General features: G+C 35.4%; 1 long non-coding RNA gene across 1 annotated transcript in view; it reads right to left on the bottom strand.

The window, feature by feature from the left end:
* Window positions 1–933: 933 nt before the first annotated feature.
* Window positions 934–20523, bottom strand: part of LOC128686450 (uncharacterized) — a 38957-nt gene continuing 19367 nt past the window's right edge. The window contains exons 2-3 of the long non-coding RNA XR_008406644.2: window positions 6603–6817; window positions 934–5269 (exon numbers count right to left, since the gene is read on the bottom strand). This is a non-coding gene — a long non-coding RNA (uncharacterized lncRNA). The remainder of the gene's footprint in view (window positions 5270–6602; window positions 6818–20523) is intronic.

Here is a 20523-nt window from a genome sequence, read left to right as displayed (position 1 = left end):
GTGAATTACTCTTACAGGCCCAGCTCTCAAATGCATAAGATATAGCAAGAGTTGGTAAGTGCATTGTTCATGGGAAAGTAATAATCCCATAGGGGGTCAAACAGTGCCTGGGAAATAGGAAGCAAACAAGTTTGCAGGAAGGATAGGTTCTATTTCCTGGATCAAGACCCTCCTTCCACCTTTCAACAGCATCAAGGTATCTCTGATCAGGGGTGCTGTATAGCCCTTGTGGCTTAGCACTTCCTTTTTTATATTAATAATCTGATCAGGGGGGTGGGAAGTACATACTTTTGCTCACAGTGGATCCCTCAAACTCATGGAGGCAGAAAATTACACTATAACATCAATGAGGATGCTCAAGAAAGTATTGCAAAGGGTGATGTGACCTTCCCTTAAGAAATGCTGTATTATGCTTAATTTTATATCCATCATATTTGTGAGAAACTATACCCTTAAGGGAGTAAATAGTGACAGTTAAAAAAAATTAGTTGTGAAAGTGCTCCAGCAGTGTTTAAAAACCTCTAGTTTAATTTTTTTTTTTTTTCAATAAACTTTGAGTGATAGGCATATTTTAGGCTCTTAATGAGTTTAGTGCTTCAAAATTGCAATACAATTTAGATTTTTGCAATTCTTGGTGAAACTGACCTACAAAGTTTTAAAAAGACTACATTTAACAGTAAAGATTTAAAATTATCACAGCAGTACAGCATTTTTTTTCTGCCAATGACTAAGGTTCCTTGATGCTGGTAAGGGGGGGGGGGGGGGGCTTTCGATCCTACAAATTAAACTCGCAGTCTCATATCTCAAACCCAATTATCTCCCATTACCCAGGTGCTGTATGACAACTCCAGATTTAATGCTTTCCCCACGAATATAATAATATGCCACTGACATACTGCCTACATTGCTCTAACCTGTGGCAATTAAAACACATTTTCTTCACTATAAGTTTTTATTCCCCTCCTTTGGACCCTATACACGAAATGATATAGTTATAATGACAATGTCGTACACATAGTGGTATCCTCATACAGTACTCAACAAAATGTGTTAACCTGACTAGTACTCCACTTGGTTGCAACTACCTGCTTAGTGACAAAAAAAGGTTAGTAATTATTCCTCTATAATATCTCTGGACTTATATCCTACATTTAAATAAAACTTAATGTAAAACTTAAAACAATTACCCAACAAAACACTAACTTTGGTTTTATAGTCTCAGATCTGGAGAAATGCCCGACCTCTTGTAACTTGACAAACATTGAGAATTTTCTTTCGTACAGTTTAGGAGCACTTCAGGAAGTGAACAAATATCTTGCCTTTTCAGGAAAAAATAACTCAATATTCTTGTGATAATCTGAGTGATTGCCAGAGACTAATTGCAACATCACAGAATTGACATTTTATTTCTAAGTACAGTACATAAATAGGAAAATAAAAATTAATTCAGGCCGAGACTCATAACTTACGAAAGATAACCACCTAAATACCAACTTTGAAGAACCATACAAGGGGCAGTTAGCAACCGGTCTCTTTCCATAGAGCGTTCTTTCTCACTGAGGTAACGTGGACAGCAAACTAGGGCAGGTTTTTTATCAAACATTCTCCTTTTCAAAACTATAATTTAAATCTGATTTGCTGTATGAGATTCTTTTTTATATGACTTTTAACCTTAACAATAACAGACTGATTTACACTGCCAGGGGGGTTTTTCTACAGCCTAGTCTGCTGCTAGAATAACATTGCCAACACAAGCCCACTGGTGTGTTTGGGTACAGGACAATCTAGGCTGGGCTGCAGGCTACCAAACCAACTAACCAATATTATTGCTAGGTATCTAATTGAAGAAAACTATAAAATTCTTGAATTAGAAAGAAAAAATAAATCTCAAAATTAAAATGCAAATTATTTTAATTTAAGACATGCTTACTATACAGTATTGCCATAGAAAATATTACCTTATAGCCCATGAGTACGAGCTAAGGCTGTGCCAGCAACCTAGTCTAGGTATCCTTTCTTGAGATGGTAGACATGTACTGGCAAAGTGTTCAATTTAAAGGTCACTTGTCTCTACAACACACTTAGTAGGCAATAATATAGGGAAAATTACATAATGCAGCAAAGCTACTGACCTTCATATCAAAATAAAAATAGAATGTAATCTTACAAAAAATAAAAAGCTATAGCAAGCCCATAACTTTTGTTCACTGGGGAAAGGAATGTAAGCACAGCAATAGAAATTAATTTTATCAATGCTTTATAAGTATTAACTTCACTGAAACACAAACATTGTCCAGAACATGACATGGAAACGACAGCTAGTAACCTTCAAAAACCAATGGATTGTTCTGTAATCTGTTGAAACTACTAACAGAATATTTCTTAGAAAATGGCTTCGTTATCTTGTTGTAAGGCATAGATTGTTGGACAATTCTAGAAAGGGCACTTACTTAATTACAGAATAGGTAAAACTTTAACCTAGGAAAGGAATGGTTGTCCACTGGTTTTGTCATGTGGTTTTTTTTGGTGTTTTTTTTTATTTTTTTTTACATATCCATTAGATGGAATATGTAAACAAGGGCCCTCTAGAAAAGCCGACTGGCCAGAGTTTCAGATGAGAAGAATCCATAATCTATTACTTTAGTTTTTTGTGTTTTTTTGTAAAAACAAGGAATAAAAAAAGACAATTATTGGTTATTAACTACAGCACAAAGGGTCCTAATTGTAAACACTACGGAATGGTTCATCCAACTATAGACACCATAGCAACACCTTCTCACCTGAAATCTACTTGCCTACTGATATGTACTAAAAGAACATCACCTGTTGAGCTCGTAACAGCTACAGTTTTCAAAATGGACGGAGAAGTATCAAGCCGAGAGTTTCAAGTCTAAACTGAGGATCATATACATAGGTGCAGAAGGTGGGCATTTTCTCACAAGGCAGCAGAAGGGACATCAAGTTACCTGTAAGATCACAGTGGATACTGAGCACAAGAGTCAGGGCTGCCTTACTCAATTATATTTTGTTTTGTCTTGTCTTTCTTTCATTATCTTGAGCAGAGACCTCCTGTCTTCTACCAAAAAGAAGTGCCTGCCCAGGAAATTTGAAGCCCTACTTAATTATTTTCCATCAACAATACAGCAATTTTTTCCATTAACTTCAGCAACATCCAAATCTAGAAATGTATTACAATTTAGACAGACTCCTGGACAGGCTACTTGTTTCTGCAGTGGTGATACCAACAACTATTCTGCATCTCCTCAGACTAGACTTGAAAATGACCCACTAAGCTTGATGATAACCACTGGGGTTTATTCAGCAGGCGGAACAAGGGGCATTCAAAAGCAAGAGCTTTTTGTTTGCTGTTCCCCAGCCTACATGCAGGGGCACACAGGTTCATCACTTAAAGCTTAACACTCATCCTAATTATTCTTAAAATTCAAAATCCCATAGCAGGATATCAAAAACTCAATTAAGATAAAGTTAATGAGAAACGTGTATGCCTCCTAACAAACACTGATGAATACATACTACAATATGACAAAACAGATATGTATATTATATACCACATTCAGCAACTGAGACAATATTATGGACTTGCCCTACCTTACCAGCAAGAATATTCACAAGCTGCAGTGAAAAATTTACTTTAATTGAATGCTGGGCGTATTATTATGGGCTGCCTAGTTTCACGTGGGGGAAAAAAAATCTATAATGAACATGTAGATATTTTTGAATATTAAAATATAAAATACTTAACCAATTGTAACCTGAGAGTAGCAGGGCAAGTCCTAGTCAAACAGTCAGCCTCCACTGGCTAATATGTACCTCATACATATTATGGTCAACATCAACAACTAAGACTGAAATAGTGGAACGGAATAGAGGCAAAAAATATGGACAATCAATATTTTCTAACACTAGCAGAATAGTGTTAATATTTACAAAGAACAAGACGGATGTATGCCACACTTACTTAACAAGAGACTTGCTCTAGTGCAGAAACAAGGTTGCAACCTACCAATTATATTGGAGGATATCCTTGTGTGGCACACATCTGTTTGTTTATGTCATTTCATTAATTAAAGGTTTATTGCTATCAATAAACATAGCTTCATTTCAACTGACACACCAAAGATTTTTTAGGATATGCAAATTAAAACTATACATTTCAAACACTGGTAAACATAAAAAATCAAGGTGCAGCTGTATATATATCAGCACCTTGTTTTCATGTTAAAAAGTGAAAAGCTCCATTATCATCTGCACTCCCAAATGCTTGCCAGGACCTACTACAGAAGCACATCTTGTATCTGGCATATCATACACTCAAAAAATATTTTCTTCTATCCTACTGCATACCCATGCTTGCTGTTACCCTTTCAAATGAGCTGCTGCTGCTGACCTTTGGTATGGGTTCCTAGATGAACTAGAATTCTTTGGTACAATCAAGGAACAATGAATAAATAATCTAAATTCACCTTGACTTGCCTGAGATTGCTTCTTATCAAGGGGAACACTGTTGATGCCCAAGGATTCAGTGGAGACAAAAACCTGGACCTCTTCTGTTGTTATACATACAAATTGCTTCAAGGTGACAGCAAGCATGTGGCATGATAAGCTTATTAAATCTTCTATTTCTATTTAAACTGGGTTTGTTCTGAAAGAGCATTGTTGATAAGTTGAGACTGGAAACATCTTCAACCTTATTTCAACTTTGTTTTTGAAAAGTAAGAGGTTCATAGCAAACCTTTTCCCCCTTAAAACTTAAAAATGAAGCAGAGAAAAATTGGTACTGTCATCAATTTTTCAATGCATGCAGCAAATCCTAAGTTCAGCCAATAAATAGGCTTCTATCTCCAATTACCACAACACTGAAGGTTCCATACCAACATATATAATAGAACAGGGGCAATTGTTGCACTGATATATATATATATATGTATATATATATGCAATTGTAAATTAAGAATTTTCTAAATTTGTCTGGTTTGTATTTAAAGAGTACACCTGCAGCTGTTAATGAAATTTTAACTATGAATGAATGTACAACATTAAGAAACAGTCTCTGCTCTTTAATGATTTTAGCTTAAACTTGGTCAACAGAAAAAATTTTCCTCCTGTAAAATTTATCATCTTGACCCTGTAATGATGGAAATCTGATCTGTGGAACCAGGAGGGAGGCTTCCTAGGCTAGGACAGTTATGATGCCAGGCGCTCCATGTGGGCTGCAGGTCGGGGCTCCATCAGCTTCAGTCTTGTATCCCTGAAATATTGAAATGGAAAATTATTGAGTATTAACATACTAATATAATGTCTAGGTACACGCAGAAAATATTTTTTATACATTAATAATACAGTGCTATAATTATTGAATGTTATCAGTACAATTTCAGAATCTTTCAAACAGCACTTACTGAACAAGTTTGTTGAAAAATTGTGGTATTATCAACCACACAGAAGTAATACATGCAAAGACACTTCAATATTTAATTACAAATCAATTAATGTATACTTCTTAGTTGAAAATATAAAGTCAAATCAATATTTACACAAGCAGAGTGTAATCTACCAATGTAATACTGACAAATGTTGATATTTCCTGAAGCAACTAAAATACTATCATTTTTACTCAACAACAATGACTGTCAAATACCTATTTATGTACCATACAAGTCACTACTGCAAAAACATACATTAATTATTTTGACAAGATGAAGTTATGCAGCTGCAAATATGAAAATAAATAGGCAAAAATTAATCTGTCAATCTATCATAGCAAATTTTCCAATTACAAAATTCCTAAAATCCTGAATAGGTAGCCAAATAAATTTAAAAAAAAAATTCCCTTATGGTTTTTTTAGTTCTTGAAAAGCCAATGCAAATATACCTTATATCGTCTTCCTTCCGTTACACAGTATATGACACATCATTCTGATGTGTCATATTTTAGATCATCATAATTAAACATTTTATTCTCCCACTTCTTATATAACACATTACAAAAACTAGACATTAATATCGTAGTTTAAGAGTTTTTTTCTTTTGGTTTTATACAAAATTTTCAAAATATTCAGTACATGATATTACAACTTCAAACTGAGTTTTGTGATTTCCCTTACCATATGCTTAGACAGTATATAAATGAACTATCAGTTGGAGTACTTAGATGGTCTGGGCTTAAGAGACAGACAGAATGGGTGATTACAGACTGATGAACAATGTACATGAACAAGGGACAGATGAAGAAGAAATATCAGCATTAAAGAGTATAAGCACTGTGAGGATAGGGATGCTTAGAAGAGATACCACACTTGCCAACCTAATAATTACTGGGAAAGTGTTGAACATGGAGTGTTTACAGAGATCTGGTATGTTGGTAATACAGGATTTTTTTTTTAATTCTGATGCAGATTAATGTAATATAGCAAATAGGGTTCTGGGCAGTAAGGCAGATTTTCATAAATAGGTAATTGTAGTGTATCAATGTGATATAGTGGTAAATGCCTTTTTTTTGTCCTAACTCGTGTGCTAACTTAATGTCATTACTGTGCAGATTTATTTTTAATTATTGTTTTAGCAATATATATAGTCTTCACCTTGGTGTAGGGATGTGGCGAGGGCGTAGGGATGTGGCGACCCCATCGCCCACCACTCAGTGGGGCAAACAGCCCCGTATCCCCTGTGATAAAAGGGAAGGAGATTGGGCTGGGGACCCATCTTCTCTATCTTCTCCCCACTAAAGGCCAAAACAGCCTCGGATCTGGAGCCCGCGCCTGCCCGGGTCCCAGAAAGCAAAGGCAGGCACGTATGGCTGTGTGGAATGTGAGAGGGATAAGTGAGGAACGAAAGTGGTGCAAGTGTTCAGAGATGGGAGGTTAAATGTCAGTGAGCTGTGGCACATAAGTGGCACAGTATGTAGTTTAAAAAAATAAGAGTAAGAAACTAAGTGAGGTACAGAAGGAATTAGCTTATTAATGAATAATATGATGTATTAAAGGGCCTTCTCATAACATAAATCAAGGTGCCTGTGTGAAGTACCATAGGTTTTATGATAGGATAAGATATAGGATAGGATAAATATGATAGGAGAAAAAGTAGTGAAAGGGTGAGAGACTTGAATAATACCAAACAGTTAGTGTAAGACTGGGATAAACAGTCTGGATAGTAGGAGTGGACTCGGCTATGAGAATGATCAATTCTCATGTGCAAATAATAATGACCTCAAACCAAAGAGTGTATAATGAAAAGAAGATATCATAAATATACATTTTTTAAACATAAGGATATATCAAATAAATATACATGGTGAAAGAAGGAATACCAGGTAAGAGTAACTGCTTATGAGAATGTAAAGCAAAGCATATCTAAGTACAAATATATAACACTGCATGTGAAATTTAATAGGATTATTTGCTCTTACTACAGTGCTGAATATGGCAGACTGCTAAGAGGACAATGGTGCCTTTCCAAAGATGTAAGAATTGAAAAACTGAGAAGAATGAACGAGTTGGTCAATAAGCACAAAAGAATAGGTAGTGATCTCTAAGCCTGAGAGTGAATAATTGTAAAAAGGAGTAGAAGGGAAAGATTTTGCAAGATGAAATGGACAGATCACTTGGTAACAGGTCCTGATTACAAAATAAGTGGGAAAGTGAACTGCATATTTATAAAAGTAAAAGGTATAGTACAGTATATTTAAGATTAATACAGTATAAAAAATAATAATAATTTAAATATAGGATGATCTTTGGAAAATGCAGTAAAAATAAGGTGGTAAAAATAAATGGCAATATTAAGGGTAATTATGAATTTCTTTAACTACCAAAACAGTAATTAGAAGAGATAGAAACGGTATTCTGAGTCGCATGAAACTGATAAAAGCATTTTAAGCATTGATAAAAGCATTTTACCATTGCTAATATGAAACAACATAACTGAATATGAATAACAGAATATGCATTTAGTAAAGAGCTAAAAACCGTCAATGCTGAAATTTAAATATGTATAGGAAAGGAGGAGTGGATGAGTGTATGTGGTATGACTTCTACAGGTTTAACCTCCTCCCCTGTCCCCTGACCATGAATAATAATAATAATGATAATATACAAAAATTATTTTGCATATATAACGGACAGAAAAATGGAATGGCTGTGGAAGTTTTGCCAGTATTTCTGGGAAAGTGGTACGTCACTGGAAGATTGGAAAAGTCCCATTCTATCACTGTATACTAAAAAGAAAACAAATGTAGAGTAAGAACTATGGAGAACAAAATGGAAGAATCAGAGTACAAAGTATGAACTATAAAAAAAGTTGAAAAACTAGATAGTTATAATAAAGGGGGAGATTTTAGTGGATTAGATAACAATATTAAGACAACTATATATAGTCTTGAGTGTGGAGGAGCTCATGAGAAAGGCAACAAAAGAAGGTAACCACAGAGGGTGTCAAGTGTATAACAAGTAGGAGGAATATTGTAAATGCAGTAAAGACCTTTATAAAAAGGAAGAAAATGTTAAAAGTACATAAGAGAGTAGTTGAAAAGTGCATGAAGAAATGTGTCATGTCCATAGTTATTCAATGTGTAGACAGATAGGAAACAGAAGCTCCAAGAAAGACTAGAGATGGGTGTGAACTTTTTCTATGTTAAAAATAAATGAACATATTATACTTGATATATGGAAATCACACAGGTACAACAGAGAATGGAAGCTTTGTATTCCTACATTACTTGATATAGTATAATATATACTTTTAGATCTACAAAATAAGTTTTTGGTAATTCTCTATGTATAATATTTATCACTGAACAATTAATTTTAACTGTATCTATTTTGATGCCTCACACTGTTCCAAAATGCTTTGCCTATAACTAGCTTTACAAAAACTATCTAGTGTAATTTTTCCAGCTTCTCATTAATCTAAAGTAACTTCATATACTATATATAAAACCTATTTTATTTTTAGTTTTAAATAAAAAGCAGAAAAAATGACTAACACTAGGAAGAGAAGGAAATTATGAGTGAAATTAGTATGAATAGAAAAATGTTAGGATATGAGACCAACAAAAAGGGAATCTGTATACTGTACTATGTGAAGTTAAGGGAGAGGGAAAGGTGGATGGTGTGATGAAAGCCCTAGCCAGGAAGACCAAGACAACAAGGAATACAGTTAAGCCCCATAATTCACACACAAATTATTTACACATTTTTACCCCTCTCTTTAAATATTGCCCAAATCTTCTTAATACAGTGGACCCCCGCATAACGATTACCTCCGAATGCGACCAATTATGTAAGTGTATTTATGTAAGTGCGTTTGTACGTGTATGTTTGGGGGTCTGAAATGGACTAATCTACTTCACAATATTTCTTATGGGAACAAATTCGGTCAGTACTGGCACCTGAACATACTTCTGGAGTGAAAAAATATCGTTAACCGGGGGTCCACTGTATTAACATTCATAAGAATTAAATCCTACAGTAAATTTTCAATTCAAAAGTCTTGCACCAAGCAAAATAATGATAAGCACCAAGAAAAGATATGAATAACCAGAGCTCTCCATTAAATCATCTTCAGTAAAAATGTATAATCAAAATTTTGGGATTACAAAATATGTGAATTCTGGGTTTGACTGTACAACAAGAGGACTGCATCACTGAAGTTGATGTTTGTACCCTAAAAGATGTGAAACACTTACATGGTATTACCATAAAATCTAGAGAGTAGAAGAGAAAGAAAATTGAAGGGCAGGTGTGGTACTCAGGAGAGAATAAAGAACAGTGATGCTTTAAATTCTGCCAATTCATAAAATATTACCACCTGAACTACTACTTGTAATATAGATTTTGTGTGTAATTTCAAGATTATGTTATGGAACCATACTCCACCTAACTACCTCACATTTGTATTAAGTTTAAATAAGTTTGTAAAACAGTTAACCACTACTTCTTGTCTAGTTTTAAGTATACTAGTTACTATGTACTTATTATCTTGTCTAGTTTTAATTAGTTACTATGTACATGTATCAAGATTAGTCTGCCCAAAATGCCCCAGCATGATAGTGGCTATCTTTGTACTTAGCAAATCAAAATTGTAATTACACATTGTAATCTTTACAAAGAAATAAACTTTATCTTATCTTATCTTATATGGAAGGAAAGTGAAAGTCTGAAACAGTATGGCATGGTAGTATAGTTTTGCTGAATGACTGAAATAATGCTTTGAAATTTCCTAGTGTAGCGGTGGTGTAAGTTTTTCACTGACAGCAAGAAACAGGATGCAACAGATTATTTGCCTTAGCCGATATGTACCAGGAAATTCAAGATACTACAATTAACTTTATAAAGCTCACAAGCTAATGATATTCACTGCTACCCTTTATAAGAACATATATAAATATCTTTTAATTAGCAATGATATTTTCATTTGGCAAGTGAATTCATAATCAGAGTACTTTTTTGTGTTGATCCTTTGATCTTATTCCTCTAACTTCAAAGCACTTATGTTCATACTAATAAACTCATTACAGTTCATGATGACCTTCAAGAGGCAAATGATGGTTAGAGATTTCACTTAGTTATATTTATGTATTTAGAATATCAGTACAGCACATTTTCACTTAATATGCAACCTGTATTATTTTTGAATCACATAGTCACATGAATATTTACCAAGAAAAAAAGTTTACTGTGCCAATTATTTTGCATCAAAACTAATCTAGCAACCTTACCTTACTAAAAATATATATAGTACAGTATTTGCTTAATTTACTGAACCTATCCAAACATAAATAACCTGCACATAGGAGATAAACTTACGACGTTTTGGTCCAACTTGGACCATTAACTAGTCGTGACTAGTTAATGGTCCAAGCTGGACCAAAATGTCATCACAAGTTTCAGTCTATGTGCAGATTATCTGCATATTGTTCCAGTCATGGTATTGTGCCTTTATATTCTTCCTAACCTATCAAAGATTTTGCATAACTTGTTAACTGGTTTTCTTTGAGAAAGAAATCTTCAGGTAGCCTTCATTTTCTATTATACTGCATTTATTCTAAATTTTTAACTTAATAAAATCTACATCCACAAATTTTTTTTTTTTAGGAAACATTTTTGATAAGTAATCCATTAGCAAACACCCAGTTCATATCTATTCAAACTGTGCCTACACATAACAGAAAGGAAAAATATATGTGGTAAAACTTTCTTAGATTTCTCAATTCAACCTATAGCTTTTATACGCTTCCCATCTCATTGTTATAATGTTGGTTTGGTCCAGTTTTTGTCCCAATCTAAGCCAGCACTGAAATGTCATTCACATATTGAGTGCATGCAGAATGAAGTATAGTACACTAAACCATTCATCACAACTGTCAGACACTGCAGCATCATGGGATCTTGTTACAAAGAATTCTTCAACACTTGTTCAACCTTTGGACAAAGACCTACTTCGACTAGTGGATGGTACCACTATGACCCCAACTCCGCCTGCTTTACCTCACCTCACTACAGTACATAAGCCACGTCTACGGCCCTATGCTGTACATTCTACAAGATTGATGGACTGAACACATCGACTCCAGGCTGAGGGACTGATTACCTCATACTACTCCTCTCCTTACGCCTTCCTCTTTGTATTGGACTGATGAAGCCACTGTGTGGCGAAACGTTTCCTGAATAAAGAATCCCATATGCTGCATAAGTGTCTCAATCTTCAACTTGTCGGTTTTTCAAACCATTCATCACAAGATTTTAGGTAACTGAGGGTATGTCCTCTGATGCCATAATGGTCTAGTTTTAGGTGATCATTTCATGTGCACAGCAAGTGCACCCAGAGCAAAATCTGCAACTCCACCACGCTGAACTACAGTATTTTTCCAGTGCTTTGTCGACTCCTCAACATGTAAACCACACAATATCCTATATGTAAACCCCACATTGTAATCTTTATAGATTTGATTTGATTTGATGTGCTTATATACAGTACACATTAGTAATATACAATACAATGCAATAATTTGAAAACATTTTGGACAAACAGATAAACTATGACAATAAGGAAACTCCAATGAAGATACAGCGGATCCCCGGTTTTCGTAATTAATCCATTCTAGAGAGAGTGACTAAACTCGAATCTGATGATTTCCGAATTAATTTTCCCCATTAGAAATAATGTAAATCCAATTAATCCATTCCAGACACTCAAAAATATTAACAAAAATTATTTTTTTATAGATTAAATATAGATTTACATACAGAAAAGAATGAGAAATCGAGTATAAAACAATAATATCACACCTTTATTAAAGACTCTTGTTGGTGTATGGAAGATGGGATGATGGGAGAGGGTTAGGATGATGTTCCTCCACAAATGTTTGCACCTCACTCCACTTTGCACAAATGTCCATAATCTTTGAAGGAGGCACCTTCTTCCCTCTCTCTTTTTCCTCCTCTGAAGCAATTTCCTCAGCTGGTGTACATAAGAACAAAAGAAAGCAGGAACACTGCAGCAGGCCTGTTGGCCAATACTAGGCAGGTCCTTCACAAACCATCCCACTAACAAAATATTTGCCCAACCCAATTTTCAATGCTACCCAAGCAACATGCTTTGATAATTCTATTCACTCATGCGCAAGTCCCACTCAAATCAAATCGTGTGTGGGAGGAAGTACTCTGTCTGGTGTGTGGGGAAGTACTCTGGCTGGTGTGTGTGGGAAAGTACCCTGGCTGGTGTGTGTGTGGGAAAGTACCCTGGCTGGTGTATGTGGGAAAGTACCCTGGCTGGTGTGTTCTTTCGTGAATTCATTCGTATTTATCGCCTTCTTTACCAAAGGGCTGGCACTAGGAGCTTTCTTTTGGCCCATGGTAGCTTATTTACCAGTTGCAAGCACTAAAAAGAATGGAATAATGCAAAATGTATCATATGAATGTGTGGGATCATCCTCACTGGCTGATAAACAATGGCACAGTGGCTGTAAATGGTGTGTTGGGCTGCTTGGGCCATGCGGACATGTTCGGGACAAATAACTATTACCAAATTCAATGACGATCACAGAGCCAATATTTTGACGAAAAACATCACTTATTCTGAATATTATGAAATCCGAAGACTACGTAATCCGGGGGCCCACTGTAAGTGTAGCAGCTTTTTGGTCTAATTTTCACAGTTTATTACCATTTCTTGCCTACAATGATTTGCCTACGACACTAGATTCTCTTAATGACTAATTTAGGTAATAATGACTAACAAAATAAATCAATCACGTCTAGCTGTCTCTCGCTTGAGTGAGGAATACAAGAGGAAGATTGCAAAAATCTGCAAGATGGCATAGGCAGACTCCAAGAATAGTAAAGAAAAAAATTTTGGATGCTTTTTAAATAGAGTGGTTTAGCAGAAGGCATGGAAAAAAAAAATGCCTATGCAAGATGGCATAGGCAGACTCTAAGAATGGTAAAAAAAATTTTGGTTGCTTTTTAAATTGTGTGGTTGTTAGAAAAAGTAATGTTCTGTCTTTTTAAAAAAAAGCACAGAAACATGCTCAGAAGTAATAAGATGGAAAGTATATAAGGCACTCCGATAGTTTTTAGAGAAGAACAGTGGTCTCAGACCGGGCCGCGGGGGCGTTGACCCCCGGAACTCTCTCCAGGTATTATTATACAATAAAAAAATTATTTCTTTACGCGGTACAAATAATGTAGTTTACATGTAATAAACATTGGTGGGCAAAAAAGAAAGCCACTAATATGCAATGTATTTTGGATAAACTAATCCTAATGCTTAAATGTTACTTAAGATCTAGAGAGACTACTAAGATTTCTTATGCAGTTAACTACAATCATAAGTATAATAAGAAAAGTAGCTAATGGACGAATGGTTAGTTACAAAAGTATTACAGATAAAATAAGTTAGTGGAAAATGGCACTCAGCCCACAGGCTATGGTGGAGTACACAGTGACAGAAAAGGTAAAGAAGTCCCTAAAGGAAGGAGTAGGTTGTCAGAGAAACAAATGCCAGACAAGAATTTGCCATGAATATTGAGAAAAAAAAAAAAAAAAAAAAAAGGTTTGAAGCCCTTAGTAATTTACTGAAAGAACTATACCACACCATATTTTTAACAGATACCAGACTGTACTACTCAATGAAGGTAAAACAGTAAAACAATATAAATAAAAATGGAACAGGTAGGAAGGAAGTTGTGAAATTTACAATTTACAGATCATTCACAACTGTTGCCAATAAAAAGGCATATACAAATGACTAAAGGCCAAAAGCAAAACTATCCAACAAAAACCATATGTTTGCATTATTAACTCTCTGGGTTAATAATGATAATTAACCCTCTGGGTTAAGAATGAAAACAAAATCTTAAATCAAAACATTGCCTCAATAAAAGTTTGCTTTCCACATGTCTTTCCTCATTAATGTTGGCTGTGTGTCTTTGCATCCATTAATAGAACAGCCCAGTCCCCAATGTATCTACAAAGATATTTACCGTATGTTCAATAGTAAGCAGGACATAAGTCCTCACTCTCCCTAAGTATCAGTTCGCATTTTGTGGGAAAAAATTGTCATGTGCAGTAATGCTGGACAAATAATATAAAAATGATCTATTAACATTTTCAAGAAAATACGTAATCGTTAACCATTCCCTTTAGGCATGTCCGAGTTCTACATGCTGAATTGGATATCATTTAAGTTAAACTGTTGCTGACTACTTGCACTGCAAAATGACAGTACGTGTATGTGGTTAAAAAAAGATTGCATTTAGCCAGTACACAAAAGTGAGAAAGCCAAAGCACAGAAATACTTTGACAGACAGGCAAAAGATAGAGAAAAAAAATTGTGATTATATAATATATAGTGAAAGATTATTGTGGTGCTGAAGATAACCATCAGCAGGGTAGCTTTACCCCTCCTACTTTCTACATAGTCACCAAAGTCAATTTACTACCCATCATTTGAGTACTTATACCCCCTACTATTTATTTTTCCCATGGTCACCATCAATGGAGTAGTTACAGTGACCTTGCACCCAGTGTCCAAATTTATTGAGGATCAAAAGGAGGCAAGATATTTTGCTAGTGCAGACCATCTGCTCAGGTTTGTTTACATTTGGTGCATCTAGTGGTTGTGTACATGCCTGGTGTGGGGCAGCAACATGTACCAGATTTAGTACATGTGCAACAGTGGGAGTGAGCTGTCAGCTTTTGTGACTTAGTGGATTTTTGGTTTCACTCACCCCATTGTGCTATTTAGGTGCATTGTATTTATTGTTGTGAATATGCCTGGGAGCTACCTTTCTAAGGAGGAGAGGCTTATGTATTGGCCTTGAGGAAAGAGAACATCTCCATGAAGGAAATAGCAGATGAACGGGATGATCTGAGTCGGCTATTAAGCGTGTCCTCTGGAGGTCAGGTGACCTGCCCGTCACTGTGGTTCCCGCTCCTAAATCGATCCCTGGTCGACCTAAGAAGACCTCAAAAAAGACAGATTGGTTACTGAAAAGACTAGTGACCCAGAATCCTGCAATTTCATCATCTGAAGTAAAGAAATCCCACCGAAGTCTGTTCCAAGATGTGTGGGAGGACTATATGCCACAGGCCGCTAAAAGGCCTCCACCTCTCACAGTGTGCAGCTGTAAAACTGCTGTTATCAAAGGCTATGATTGCCAACAGGTTGAGCTTTTGTAATAAGTATTGGTTTCAATAACACTGGAGGAAGGTGATGTATAGTGATGATTCCAATTTCAGATGCACTGAAGGTATGCCAGGGCGAGTCTGTCGCCTGTGTAGTAGCATCAGGTGTGACCTCAAGTACGTATACAGAGAGAAGGAATGCAATGCAGTATATTGAGGTACTAGAGGGACATGTGAAATTGCAATCTGACATTCACAGCAATTTTTTTCCATGATAATGCACCCTTCCATACATCCAAAATAGTTAAAAAAGTGATTCAATAATGTGTTTGACTGGCTTGGTCAGTTAGCCATAAATCCAATAGAAAATACATGACACAAGATGGACAACATAAGGAAGTGAGACACCTCATTTGTGGCAAAGCTGAAGGAGAAGCTGACAACGATTTGAGTCACTATATATATTGCTTATTTTTTTTTTTTATCTTTAACAGACTCCAGCCCAGGCTCATACAGGAAGTCTTCAAAGTCAAGGGAAAGATAACAAAATATTAAAGCTAAGATTACATAACTCGTAACATATTCTTTTTGGAGTTCGAAATTATTTTTTTGTATAAAACAAGGTTGGGGCAGGGTTTTTTGTCAGCACTGTATACCCTCCTACTTTTCCCCTAGTGACCTCCATGGTCAGTCAGTCAAATATATCTAATGTCTATGTATAATCTAGAAATGTAGCATATCAAAAAGTCACCAGGAGCCCCAGGCTCTGCTGCAAATATGCTATTCAATATGCATCTTACATGTATTTTTTTTTACTTTAACCACACTGACAGTCTCCCACCAACATAAGTGACCCAAACAAAAGAATATTTTCACTATCATTCATTCAGTAGCTGTCTTGCTGAAAGCAAGTAGACATAATTCAAATTACCCTCCAAATTGCATATACATATGTACATCTTTAAGAATCCAGGTACTGTATATTCAACCTCAAGAACTAAACATCAGCACACCAGTTTCCCCCAACTTCCTCCATGAATATTACCTTGCTCACCCTCTAACAGTACACTGAACCATAAAAATTCCTCTTCTCCATTTTCCCTGGTCTAACAGCTCTCACATGGTGTCAAGCTCCTACCACATAAAACCTTTTACACCCTTTCTGGGATGACACCCTACCACTCTTTTTAATCCACCACAGACTTGTACACCCTTTTTCATTAGCCTATTCTGCTCCATTCTCTAAATGCATAAACAACTACCTCAACAACCTACCTCCACCCTTTGAATTACACTGTGTAACTCCTGCACCATCTAATTTCTTTGCTACAAATTTTATGAATAATATTCATACTACACATTGCTCTCAAGCATGTCATTTTCATTTCTTCTAACCTGCTCCTCATTCCATGTTTAAAGCTCATGCCTCACACCCATATACATCCCCCTTTTTTGCCTCCAGAAACTTTTCTTTCCATAGATGCTTCAACACACCACCTGCCTTTTATCCTGCCTCACCTATTCTGTGGTAATAGAAGTATAAAAATTAAAAAATGCTTAATTTTCCTATTTCTGTATTTACAAGCTCTGCTACATACACACACTGCAGTAGTGCCTCCTACTTAGTAAGATATATTACTTCAATAAGCTGGTGGGAAAGGCAAGAACATCCATTTATAGTCTGTACAGCTCCATATAAATGACAGAGTAAATACCATTACACAGTGCAATGATTAACAGAGAAGTCTTGAGTTCAACAATAACATTATATAGAGAAAAAAACACTGCTAAATAATGATTCTAAGTTTGTAATATTTCTCTTTGCACTCTGTAACCAAGTTTAATTATAGATACTATACAAGAAAAATGAGTTTGTACAGCCCACTGCAGTGGCAAAGTAAGAGTGGACTGCATCACGTGTGTCCACAGACCAATGAACACTGCCATCATTTGTACTGAGGAAATGTTATCTGAAGATAAGGACTGGTGCTTGAAGAGTATTTTTCTCAAAATAACTTTTGGAAAATATTAATAAATTACAAGCAAAATGTTTTACATAAACTTAGTTCATGTAAACTGTTAGGACTTGTACAACATGAGCTAGACCAAAGATAGTTATATGCTCGACTTGTCTTTCCAATGATGCAACAGAGTATGGTATATTTACACAAAGGTGAATGTACATGTATCACCATCCGAGAACTAGAAGCAAAAAAGCATATTAGCACTACCACTCCAGATTAGTGGAAAAATTAAACAACTCTGGGTTTCTATGACCCAAAGAACCCAGAGCCTTCTTTGGAACTACAGAAGAAACAGGTGGCTAAGTAGTCAGATTTAAAATTGCTACTGCTACTGTAGCCTATGTCGGTCCAATATAGACTGTAACATATCCTGAAGTTTCTCAAAGAATTGCATTAAAATTCAAAAAATAAAAATAATACTTCAATTGTATTGGGAAAGTGGTAGAACTGGGAGCAGCCAATCAGGAGGTGCACCTCCTGTAATAAAACAAAGACACCGAGCAAGGCTATGCCTTTTATAGTACAGTACATATAACCAAAAAAATTGAAGTGCCAAGCCTCAGACAATTAACCAAACCAAACAAGTTTCAGAATATACAATTAGGTGTTTTATGGGGCTTAAAATTTATTGACTATACAATTCTCATAAACTTGTACACCAAACAAGAGATGTATCAGAGCTGGAACAGATAGAGATAATTTACAAGCTATATAGAGTCAACAGAGTATTTCAATTGCTGGTAACTCCTAAAATTCCAAAATATGTACTTGCAGAGGAGAGAGAGCAACATAATATATATACAAAGTTGACCCTTGAACAACGCAGGGGTTAGAGGCGCTGACCCCCAACGCAGTCAAAAATCTACTGTTGACCAGAAGCCTTACTGATAACATAAACAGTTGATTAAAACATATTTTATATATGTATTACATACTGTATTCTTACAATGAAGTAAGCTAAAGAAAAGAAAATGTTATTAAGAAAATCATAATGAAGATAAAATACACATACCTACAGTACTGTACTGTATTTATCGATACCATAAATTTATGTCGTCTGTTTACAAGATGAATCCCCTGTCTGTCAGTACCTACATAAATTTTTGTTTTACATGATACAAAACACTGTAGATGTTATACATACATATTATTAACACTAGACATCAAAAGTGAAAAGATAATATGAAAAAGTAATTCATATTAATTTATGATTTACATTTCTCTCAACTGTAAATGGAACATGTACAATCTGTAATAATAATGTAATATACATGTACAGTAGGACCTCCATATCCATGGGGGATACGTTCCAAGGACCTGCCATGGATACTGAAACTGCAGATAGTAGCAAACCCTATATATAACTAATAAATTATGCACAATAAGTGGAGAATTATCACTTTTTCACTAATGGAAGCCCGGTGGCCTGGTGGCTAAAGCTCCCGCTTCACACACGGAGGGCCCGGGTTCAATTTCCGGCGGGTGGAAACATTTCGACACGTTTCCTTACACCTGTTGTCCTGTTCACCTAGCAGCAAATAGGTACCTGGGTGTTAGTCGAAATAAGTTAGACAGTCCTCGATGACGCACTGACTTTCTTGGGTTATCCTGGGTGGCTAACCCTCCGGGGTTAAAAATCCGAACGAAAACTTATCTTATCTTATCTTCATGGTTTCTTTTAGCTTTGAAGAACTGCCAGATTCTCTACTTTTGCACTTTTGGGACCATTATTACACAAAATTAAGAGGTATTTTTGGGCCATAGTAAACTGTGGATAACTGAAACCGTGGACACCGAATCAGTGGATACAGGGGTTCTACTGTTTTATTATTATATATTATTATTATTATATTATATATTATACTATTATATTATTGCATTTTTACATTTGTTTACACTTGTCTCGACTGTGAATGAAACATGAATGACCTATAATTGTTTGTGTGTGCAAGTTGTGATAAATTTTAACTTTTTATAATAGATTTGTGTATATTTTATGGTAGTCAATTATAATATAGACTAGTATCTACATATATTTCATGCATTCATGCCATACCTAACTCTTTGTTAATTTTTGTCACAAATCTCCAAAACATTTCCAATATTGAAACAAATCCTCATACAAGTTAACACTTGCAATTCAAATCTGCATTGTTCAAAGGTCAACTGTATATGGAAGGTACTTGAGGACCTAGTCCCAAACCTACAAATTACCATAACAAACCATAACAAAGAAGTGATACAAGAGATGTAAAATAAAACCAGTGAAAAGGAGGAGGAACTCCATGGGCCTAGACTTTTTAACATCTTACTATAAGTTTATGTAAAAAAAAAAATTACTGGAACCAGTGATGGATTTACCATTAAGCAGACTAAGCGGCCACTTAGAGCCCTGACTAATGATGAGGAAGGGCCCCCAAATTGTTAACAATTTGTATTTTAACCCCCTTCATGAGATGCACTCTTAAGTATAAAGTTTGATGATTAGTGGTTACATGTGATCCACATATGACCACAAATATTTATTTGCACATTATACAAACTACGTATTTCAATTCTGAAATCAAAATGCTTTTTTAAACATTGTGCCAATTTAATGAACATTTAGACAATCCTCCCCTTAGTCCATTATATCAAGGCTTGCTTGCTTGCTTGCTTGCTTGCTTGCTTACTCTCTTCCTCTCTCTCTCTCCCATGCTACAAACATGAGCACAGTAATTACATGCACTTGCACTATGTGTATATATATTGAAGTTTATAAAAATTTGGCAGGTTTCAAAGACTTTAGTTTGGAAAAATTTACAGAGTCTGTCATGCTGGCAAAATAAGACTAATCTTTGCTAAAAGTGAAAGAC

This window comes from Cherax quadricarinatus, chromosome 17, assembly GCF_038502225.1.
Source record: "Cherax quadricarinatus isolate ZL_2023a chromosome 17, ASM3850222v1, whole genome shotgun sequence".
NCBI classification, from domain to species: domain Eukaryota; kingdom Metazoa; phylum Arthropoda; class Malacostraca; order Decapoda; family Parastacidae; genus Cherax; species Cherax quadricarinatus.
The sequence above is the reverse complement of the archived record's forward strand: the minus strand, read 5'-3'. Positions and strand labels throughout refer to the sequence as shown.